This window comes from Chenopodium quinoa, unplaced genomic scaffold, assembly GCF_001683475.1.
Source record: "Chenopodium quinoa cultivar QQ74 unplaced genomic scaffold, ASM168347v1, whole genome shotgun sequence".
Lineage (NCBI taxonomy): Eukaryota > Viridiplantae > Streptophyta > Magnoliopsida > Caryophyllales > Amaranthaceae > Chenopodium > Chenopodium quinoa.
In genome coordinates, this window is record NW_018743199.1 from 2,070,504 (window position 1) to 2,080,401 (window position 9,898).

The following is a 9,898-nucleotide window of genomic DNA, read 5'->3' on the forward strand; positions in this document are numbered from 1 at the left end:
TTATATGATTATACATTATATATATAAAAAAAAATGTACAGTAATATCCTAAGTTTCAATGATATGGAACCACATCATACAAATACAAGTACTCCGGGAGTGATGGAACCGCCCCCATGAAATCATGTGATCACATGCAAAAATATTGTCCTTAATATCTCATACTCAGTGCAATCTTTGATTTTATTTTATTTTGTACATTTTTGTTGTTTATGATAAATTTTCGGTGTGACACAATTTTCAATGTTGGTACGTTCGAAATAACTACTCAACACATTTTTCTAAATTTAATTAATTTTTATTAAAATGTGAAACTCAAATGATTAACATGTACGTAGCCATGACTCGGTTTAAAAAAAAAAAAAAAAAAAAAAATTAAAAATGTAGAAATTTCCTGGGTTCTACTATACTGGTAACCTGAGAAAAATGTTTATATTACTATACATATGTATGACTTTAGAGATATGATTGGTTAGTAATATTTGGGAAACGTTTGACTTCAATTTCAAATGTTAATAGTTTTATTAAATGATATGATATGATTTGATTCAAAATTTTAGCATGGAATTTGATGAAACAAATAATATTCAAACTTTTGACTTATGTAATGTAATTCAATGACAACCATTTATGACTGTAAGCTATAGGTTTGTGTGGCGCACACACTAATCACTATGATTAGTTGTTAATACATTTTTTCATGAGATATGAACGAAAAGGTCAACAAATTGTTTTTGAGTGTATGATACATGCTCAAAATACATCTGACATTATTTAATTTCCTAGATTGTGTCTTATATTGTGTTGAAATCAAATTGTACCCAACTCTACTCAAGTGTATTAAAAAAAAATTAAAAAAAAAAACTCTAAGTGTATTTAAATTACTATGTCTAAATGTATAAAAGTATACCCTTGAACATCTCTATAAATTGTCAATAAATAACCCTTCAAAAGTGAGGCATAAGCCGACTATTAATTATACGAAGTATATTACAAGGTTTAATTTAATTTATAATTTTCATTTAGCATATCATTTCTATCTACTTTTATTGTGAGCCGAATAAGTTCCTTGTGTTTTGCTCATTCGGATATACTCTATCAAAAGCTCATTTGGATATACTCATATACTATATCAAAAGAAAGCCTCGAGGAGATAGATGAAGTAAAACAACCGAATACAACATGAGAATTGCCCTCGGCTTCCTGATTCCTAACATATACTACTATATGCATGTTATCTAGGAACTGATTTTTCCATCAATTACTATATTGTGATGCCAATAAAGTGATTAACGAAAAAAAAGGAGGTCAAAGCATATATAGCTTAGCAGCCCATGCTAGACAACACACCGTTTTACTCATGTTTCGGTTGAAAACAATGGGACCTTGCCGAAGGTCCACTGAAATGGAGAAGACTGGATTCGATCCAAGCTGTGTTGGGCCGAAGGTTTCCTGCACAGTGAACACACGTAAACTAGCCTCGGGGGTGTTTCCGAGGAAGGCCCCTCCGATGCTAAAGTCAGTACAATGTGTAAAAAGGAAGACACTATGCAAGAGAGTTTGTAGCTTGAGGCTTTTGTGGAGTATTTCTCAATGCAAGAATGAGCATATGAATTGGAATAATCAGTGTATGTGATAATGTATGTGTGATTATGTGATAATGTGTCTGATCTCCTTGAATGTGTTAATATGAGGGCTTTTATACCTCATCATACTTGGAGAGGTTGGGCTTTAGCCCAATTGGCTTACTTTGTGGGCTGACTTTTGACTTTTGAGCAATTGGAGAGTTGAACCTTGACCTTGGGCTTTTAATTGGATCATTTAGTGCTCAGGCCCAATTTTGACTAAATTGGACCCAAACAACTTGCCCCCCAGACCCGATTTGGAAGAATGACGGGTCGGGTTTGATTTAACTCAGAAAAGGAGGGAAGTAAATGATTTAATTGATCCAAAAATTTGAATTTAAACCGTAATTAATGAGATAACAACGGTTAATGATTTGCGGAAGTTGGACGGATAATGGGCGGTTTAATCACAAGACATGTGTTTAATGGTTACTTAGTGGGTACTTAAGAGAAATTAAAGCACAGACTCTTCGTATCCCGTACCTGGAGATATAAACAGAGGCGCGTCATTCTCCTCACTTATTCACCAACACAAACCCAGAATTCTTCGAGAGAGAAACCAAGAACCCGCATCAAAACTTCGCAAATTCCCCCGAGCATTGAGCTTAGAAACTGAGACTTGCCACTACGAACTCGTAAATCGGCAACTTTCGCTTCAGATTAAGGTAAATTCCTTTGATTTCAGTTTATTTTTCTTCGAATTCGAACTCCTTCCCCTTTTCTTTCGACTTTTCTCTTCGAAATAATCCATGGCAAGAGGAGTTAGAGGTAGAGCCCGTGCTCCAAGAAGAGCAAGGCCGATTCCCGATCCTAGGAATAGGATTGGGACCTGGAATGGTCAAAGGCCGGAGTCTGACCCTGCTGAAGGGATTAGGGCGACTCCCCTTTCCTCGGCTCCTCCTCAAAGAACGGATGAGCCGAGTGCTTCTGGATTGGACGATGAAATTCCCGCTGTCCTTTGGGATATCCTCCCTGGGTTTTCAGAGTGGGAGAATGCCGAAGTCGCTTCGGCCATGATAAAGAACCGCCCCTACTCATGGTGGGTAGAGAACGCCGATCAATATCGATTTGCTGAGCAAATTGAGTTGCACTACGGCATTTTTGAAGCTGATGGATATTGGTGCCGAATGCCCTCAGCATCCGATAGAATCCATCGTCCACCCCCGGGGTATGTGGGGGTGTACACGAGACAGCTTCAGTATGGGCTGAGGTTCCCTTTGGACGTTTTCGTCCGAGACTTGCTGATCCATTACAACATTTCCCTATGTCAGCTAACCCCCACCAGCATCCGAAGGGTGATGACATACTTATGGGTCTGCAAGTTCTTCAAATACGTGCCGAACCTGCACTGCTTCAGAAAGCTCCATCGGCTAGTGCCAAATATTCAGAGTGGGCACGGAAGCCATGGTTCTGGGTGGTATCGGATTGAGTCCCGGCCCCAATACTTGACCATGTGGCCAAATGACTCTTCAGACAAGGACTGGAGAGGTCAATGGATTTGGGTTAGGGCACCCACAGATCCGGGCCACCCTTGCGTCTTCAGCGCTCCCCGGTACTTAGCTGAGCCTGATCCCGAAATGGGAAGTCTAGGTCCCCCCGCAGATAACGGGGCGGATCCGAACCTGGATCAGCAACATATCTTCGGCAAGCTGCCGAACCCGGGGGGAAGTGGTCGAATGCAGCATATCCCGGAGACTTGGCTCCCCGATACGCATTACGTTTTCCAAGAGAACATGCTAGCAGCTGTTGGCCTCAGCCGAAAGTTTAAGGATGGTAAGCTTCTTCGGCTGGGGCCGAGGCTTTTAACTACCTCTTTTTCTTCTCTCGCTTTGCTTTTTTATGCTGTGCCAACATATCTGAGCTAAACTTTTTCCCTTTCCTTTTTTCAGAGCGGGACGAGACCAACGTTGGTATTAACTACACTCGTCTTGGTGTTAACCGAGAGCGAGTTGTAACTGAACGGGCCCCGTCTATCACTGAGCCGAGGCATAGGGAAGTTCATCTGGACTCTTCCCACTTCCAAATTGAGGCTGTTGCTCTGTATCAGAGGCAGAAGCCTTGGTGGAAGAAGAGAGACCCTTGGTTTCAGCTGCTGAACGAAGAAGCTGAAGCTGCCCGCACAGCCGAAGAGGTTGCACGGGTACTTGAGGCTTGTGAAGGAGGAGAAGGGTCCTCCAGAGCTGCTGAGGCCGAAGCTGCAGCTAGAGCAGCTGAAGAAGACGAGGCTTTGCTGAAAACCTCGGTGAGCTTTCAGACAACTTTTTTCTTTTCTTCTTTTTTTTTTTTTTTTTTTTTTTTTTTTTTACTCACACTCTTCTTCCCCCCTGTCTGTTACAGTCTGAAGAGAGTAACAGACACAGAGAAGGCAAAGCTCCTGTTCGTCCCGAAGACCAAATACAAGAGTCTTCAGACTCAGATATGGACGAGCAGCCCCTTCTGAAAAGGCGCCGAAGGATGGCCATCATCGGCCCTCATGATTTTCAGCAGAGGCCGATGACCATCGGCGTCGCAATAAGGGAACCTGAGGAAGGCAATGGATCGCCGAGGGTTCCCCAGCCAACACCCCAATCTCCTCAAAAGACCCCTCCGCCACCTCCTGAGATGGAGGTGGATCAGAGAACTCCCGAACCTAAGGGAGGGGTCCAAGAAGAAATCAAGGAGAGTGTTGCTGAGCACGAAAATAAAGATGCCGTGATGTCAAGTGCTGAAGGCTTCACGGCAGATATCGCAAGAGAGGTTGAGGCTTTCGTCCTCACCCCTGAAGAAGAGGAGGTCATAGTACTTGACTCCTCTGAGAAGGACGATGCTGAGACAACCAAGGCTAATCAAGCTCCATCGTCGTCCTTCCCTTCTTTCCTGACTCTGCATTCTGGAGAAATGGGTTTCTCGGCCCCCCGAATTCCAATCCCAGATCACATCTGGGACCTCATATGGGGTCAAAACCGAGAAGGAGCTGCAGCCTACTTCGGCAATTTTGCTGGCATGTCCGAAGTAGACAGGGCAAGGATCTGGTCGCTGAAGGCCACTGCTGGGATGGGCGAATCCAGTAGATCAGTTCCTGACCCAGCCAGGTCTAACCAACTGCTGATGATGCAGGTAATTTTCCTTCATTTCCTCCGAAATTCAGCTCTATTTTTTTTTCTTATTACTTATTTTTTTTTGTCTTCCTGTTTTCAGTTCGTGCACAATCAGACTCTCACTGTAGAGCTGATTGATACCCTACAAGATAGGGTAGACGCTGCTGTGCACGAAAGGAAGGTGGCTGAGGAGGAAGTTAAGCTTGCTAAGCTGAAGCTGAAGAGAAGCAGCAGGAGGTTGAGGAGTACGGTAAAAAAGCTGCCGAAGCTCTGAAAACCTTCTGCGATGCTATGGAGATGGAGGTTTTTCCCCCACTGATGGAAGGGGAAAAATTCCTCCAGGAGCATATGGGAGTGGACGTCTCCAAATTCAAGGCTGCTATTGAGAGCCGAATTCAAGAAGGAACTGCTGCACAAGCTGAAGTGCAGCGGCGTCTAGAGGCTCTTGAAGCCAGCCGAATGGCTGCTGAAGAATTGCTCCTGGCCAAAGACGTCCAACTCTCAGAGGCTGCTGCTGCTGCTGAAGCTCAAAGAGCTAAATTCCAAAAGGCTGAGGATCAATTGCTGATCCAGAAAGTTGAAGTGGCCCAAGCTCAGACAAAGGCTTTCCAAATTCAGCAAGAGCTGAATGAGCTGAAGGGTTCCTCCTCCAAAGTCGCTGATGAGCTGAAGAAATCCAAGGAAGACTTGGAGGAGACCCAGAAGAAGCTGGCTGACGCTGAGGCTTTACTCAAGGTCCATGTTTATACCCAAGAGGAATATGAGATGGGTTTCAGAAACGGATTCCGAGTATGCCGAAGAGTCTGCCTTCATGCTGAGCCGAAACTGGACTGGTCTAAATGTGCTGAGTGGGTCCAGAATCCCGAAGACCCTCACATGAAGTATGCAACTCCAGCTGAAGCTGAAATTCTTAAGGCTGAGGAAGCCGAAGAGGAAGCTGAAAGACTGGAGTTGGAAGCTGAGCAGAGGGAAAGGGAGGCTCGGCAAAGTGCAAAGCCCGCCTCTTCTGCTGCTGGGGCTGAGGCCACCATGGGACTCAACGCTGATCAGTCTGATCCGCCGGCTGAAGCATAGGAACTCGGGCAGTCGTCTTCAGAATCTTGCGGTTCATCATGTGCTTAACTTTAGACTTGCCGCTTTCTGAGTTTTTTGCCTTGTTTTTTGCTTCAGCTTGCCTTGTCGTACAGCAGTTTTATTTTTTTGCTTATGTACGTATTTCGGCAGCTGTTATTTTCCGCTTGTGGGCGGCTGCCGATACTGAATTATTGAACTTGTAGCTCAATTTTTTTTTTCTTCAGTTGCTTTATTTTTGAATGCTTTACTGTTTCTTTTCTTCAACTCTGCCGAACATAGCTGCACTGCGTGCTTCTTGCCCCCACAGAAATTGAAGTATGACTTTAGTTGAATAAGCAATTTCTGAACTTCTTCAAAATGGATATCCGAAACACAGGGCCAACTGAAGGCAATGCTTCTGGGATACAAGTCTTACTGAAGATTGACTGTCTGAAAGTTGGATATCCGAAACACAGGGCCAACTGAAGGCAATGCTTGGGATATTAGCTTTCTGGGACTAACCTCTTTAGAACAAGTCTTACTGAAATTTGACTTCAGCTGAAAGACCAGCGTTCTTAAAGAAGACGCATATCCGAAACACAGGGCCAACTTAAGGCAATGTTTCGGATAATGGCTCTCTGGGATACAAGGCTCAGTTAAGGCAATATCCCAGAATTGTCCATGGACTCATGTCTTTGGAGAACAGGTCTTACTGATGTTTGATTTCAGCTGAAAGACCAGTGTTCTTTAAAAAGACTGAGTTTTGTAAGCCATCTGAAACCCAGTTACCCGAAGGCGAAGGTTTCAGACGAGGCTGATTTAAAAAGGCTGTTATCCTTGATTTTCTGTCTATCTTTGAAAAATGGATACCCGAAACACAGGGCCAACTTAAGGCAATGTTTCGGATAATGGCTCTCTGGGATACAAGGCTCAGTTAAGGCAATATCCCAGAATTGTCCATGGACTCATGTCTTTGGAGAACAAGTCTTACTGAAGTTTGACTTCAGCTGAAAGACCAGTGTTCTTTAAAAAGACTGAGTTTTGTAAGCCATCTGAAACCCAGTTACCCGAAGGCGAAGGTTTCAGACGAGGCTGATTTAAAAATTTTCAACTGTTGCTGTTATCCTTGATTTTCTGTCTATCTTTGAAAAATGGATACCCGAAACACAGGGCCAACTTAAGGCAATGTTTCGGATAATGGCTCTCTGGGATACAAGGCTCAGTTAAGGCAATATCCCAGAATTGTCCATGGACTCATGTCTTTGGAGAACAAGTCTTACTGAAGTTTGACTTCAGCTGAAAGACCAGTGTTCTTTAAAAAGACTGAGTTTTGTAAGCCATCTGAAACCCAGTTACCCGAAGGCGAAGGTTTCAGACGAGGCTGATTTAAAAATTTTCAACTGTTGCTGTTATCCTTGATTTTCTGTCTATCTTTGAAAAATGGATACCCGAAACACAGGGCCAACTTAAGGCAATGTTTCGGATAATGGCTCTCTGGGATACAAGGCTCAGTTAAGGCAATATCCCAGAATTGTCCATGGACTCATGTCTTTGGAGAACAAGTCTTACTGAAGTTTGACTTCAGCTGAAAGACCGGTGTTCTTTAAAAAGACAGGTTTTGTCAGCAATCTGAAACCCAGTTACCCGAAGGCGAAGGCTTCAAACGAGGCTGAATAAAAAACCCTCAAAGAGTAGATAGAACAAAGAAAATTTTGAAAGGATAAAAAGTTGTAAATTTTATATAAATGGCGGCTCCAAGGCCTGTCATTAGTTCAAAATGTACTTACAAAGATTGTTCTGCCCCGAAGGGTTTACACATGGTATTTTTTCAGTACATCAGCATTCCAGTGATTCTTCAACTCAGTTCCATCCAACTGCCGAAGTCGGTATGTCCCTGGCTGAAGCTCATCATAAATTTCATAAGGTCCCTCCCATGTAGCTGAGAGCTTTCCATGGATTCGGCCTTTCTGAACTGCAGCAGCATTCCGAAGGACAAGATCTCCAATTTTGAGAGGCCTTGCATGGACCCTTCGGTTATGGGAGATGAGGTCTGAACTTATCCCGGGCATATCAGCTGCCGAGAAAGCAAACACATCTCTGTTATCCCGCAGGAGCTGAATAAGTTCACAACGGGTGTTAGGATCAAGGTCCATCCCGATTGTTACACATTTCTCAGCATCTCCTTCGGCCAACTCAACTGTTTCAGTCTGTTGGTCCATGTCCATTGCCGATGGACTGGACTCTTCAGAATCTGGTCTGCTGCCAATGTCAGCAGGTGTCCCAGTCTTTGTGTTCTTCGGCTGGCTCTCTGAGTCTTTCGGCTCAGATGAAGAGTCAACCTTTTCCCTTTCGGGACCTTTTTCTCTGGGCACTGATCCTTGGGCCGAAGCACTTAGGCCTTTCGGCTTTTTTGTGCTTGGCTCTTTTTCTTTTTCTTTCTCCTCCTCATCCTTGTCGTTATCTGGGCGACTACTGGATGGCTTGAGGTAGTTGCACCTTCGGGCGTCCTTCTGGTTGCCCTGTATCCTTTCGGGGAAGCCGGCGTCTGAGACATAAATCATCAGCTGATGATAAGTTGAGACGACCCCTTGGATCTCGTGAATTATGGGTCTCCCCAAAATCACGTTGTACACTGAAGGAGCGTCGATGACCAAAAACTCAATCATGACGTTCCGGGCTGCCTCATCGCAACCGATGGTGACAGGAAGTGTCACCTTCCCATCTGGATAAGTTGAAGCCCCATTGAACCCGGATACCGGATAGGGTACCGGCGTAAGGTGCTTGGGCTTCAGCTTAATTTGGTTGTAGGCCTTTCGGAACAGAATGTTTGCTCCGCTGCCACCGTCAACAAGGACCTTACTGACGTCGTGGTTGGCCACCGTGGCGATGATCACCAACGGATCCTCGTGAGGGAACGTAATCCCCCGGCAGTCGGCGGCTGTGAACGTCATGTTCGGCACCGGCGACTGGGGAGCTTGAATGTCAGCGTTGTTCACCTGGTGAGTCAAAGCTCTAAGGTGACGCTTGTGCTCCCTCCGAGAGTATATTCCTTCCGAGATAACATTGATCGGAGGGAATTTCCCCTCCGGTTTTTTACTGTTTTTCCGAGGGAAATCAAGGTCCTGCCGAGGGTCCTTTGCTAACCTTTCGGATTCTTTTTTCTCGCGGTGATCCGCGATGTATTTTTTCAAGTATCCCTTCCGGACCATGTCTTCTATCTGGTCCTTCAGCTGGATACACTCCTCAGTGTTGTGGCCCGAAGAATCGTGGAACTCACACCACTGATTTTTATTTTTTCGCTGATACCACTCTGGGAGTGGTCTCGGCTTTCGGTAACTCTGCTCCTCCTTCGTCACACTGTAAATTTTGGCGCGTGGAAGAGAGAGCGGAGTGTAGGACTCATATCTGCCTGTGTATGAGGCAAACCTGTCCTTCTTTAGGTCGCTGGCCGAAGATGGCTCCGAGGCCTTTGATTTTCCCTTTGCCTTATGGCCTTGGCCTTCAGACAAGGGTATTTGCCTCTGTTTCCCTCCCCCGGATTGAGGTTGGGTTTTTGCTTTATTCCATTCTTCGGCTCGGATGAACTTATCCGAAGCACTAAGAGCTTCCTCCAAGGTCTGCGGGGTATGCATGACCATGAAGTCTAGGAATTTTCCTGGCTGAAGGCCATTCTGCATTGCAAAAACAGCTAGCCCCTGGTCCAGCTGAGAGACGCTTGATGACTCGTTACTGAAACGGGTCAGGTAGTCTCGGAGGCTTTCGGTTTCCCCCTGTTGCAGACCCATGAGCTCTGCGGTAGTCTTTTCTCGGCGGTTTGCCGTGGAAAACTTGCTCTTGAACTTGGAGGACAGATCATCCCAACCTGTTATGGAGCCTTGCCTTACTCCCTTGGAGATCCACGCTTGCGCGACCCCCTTGAGAGTGGTTGGGAAATATTTGCACCAAGTCGCCTCGGATCTGGGGCAAAGATGCATATGAGTCTCATACGAGGCCACGTGGTCCTTCGGATCCGTGGTCCCGTCATATGTGATATGCGACGGTATTTTAACCGTGGGTACGCGCTCTTCCAGTATCCATTGCTCGAATGGTGAACTAGCGGGAAGCATAATGGCCTTGCCCTTGTTCCTGGCCGAAGGGACCGCG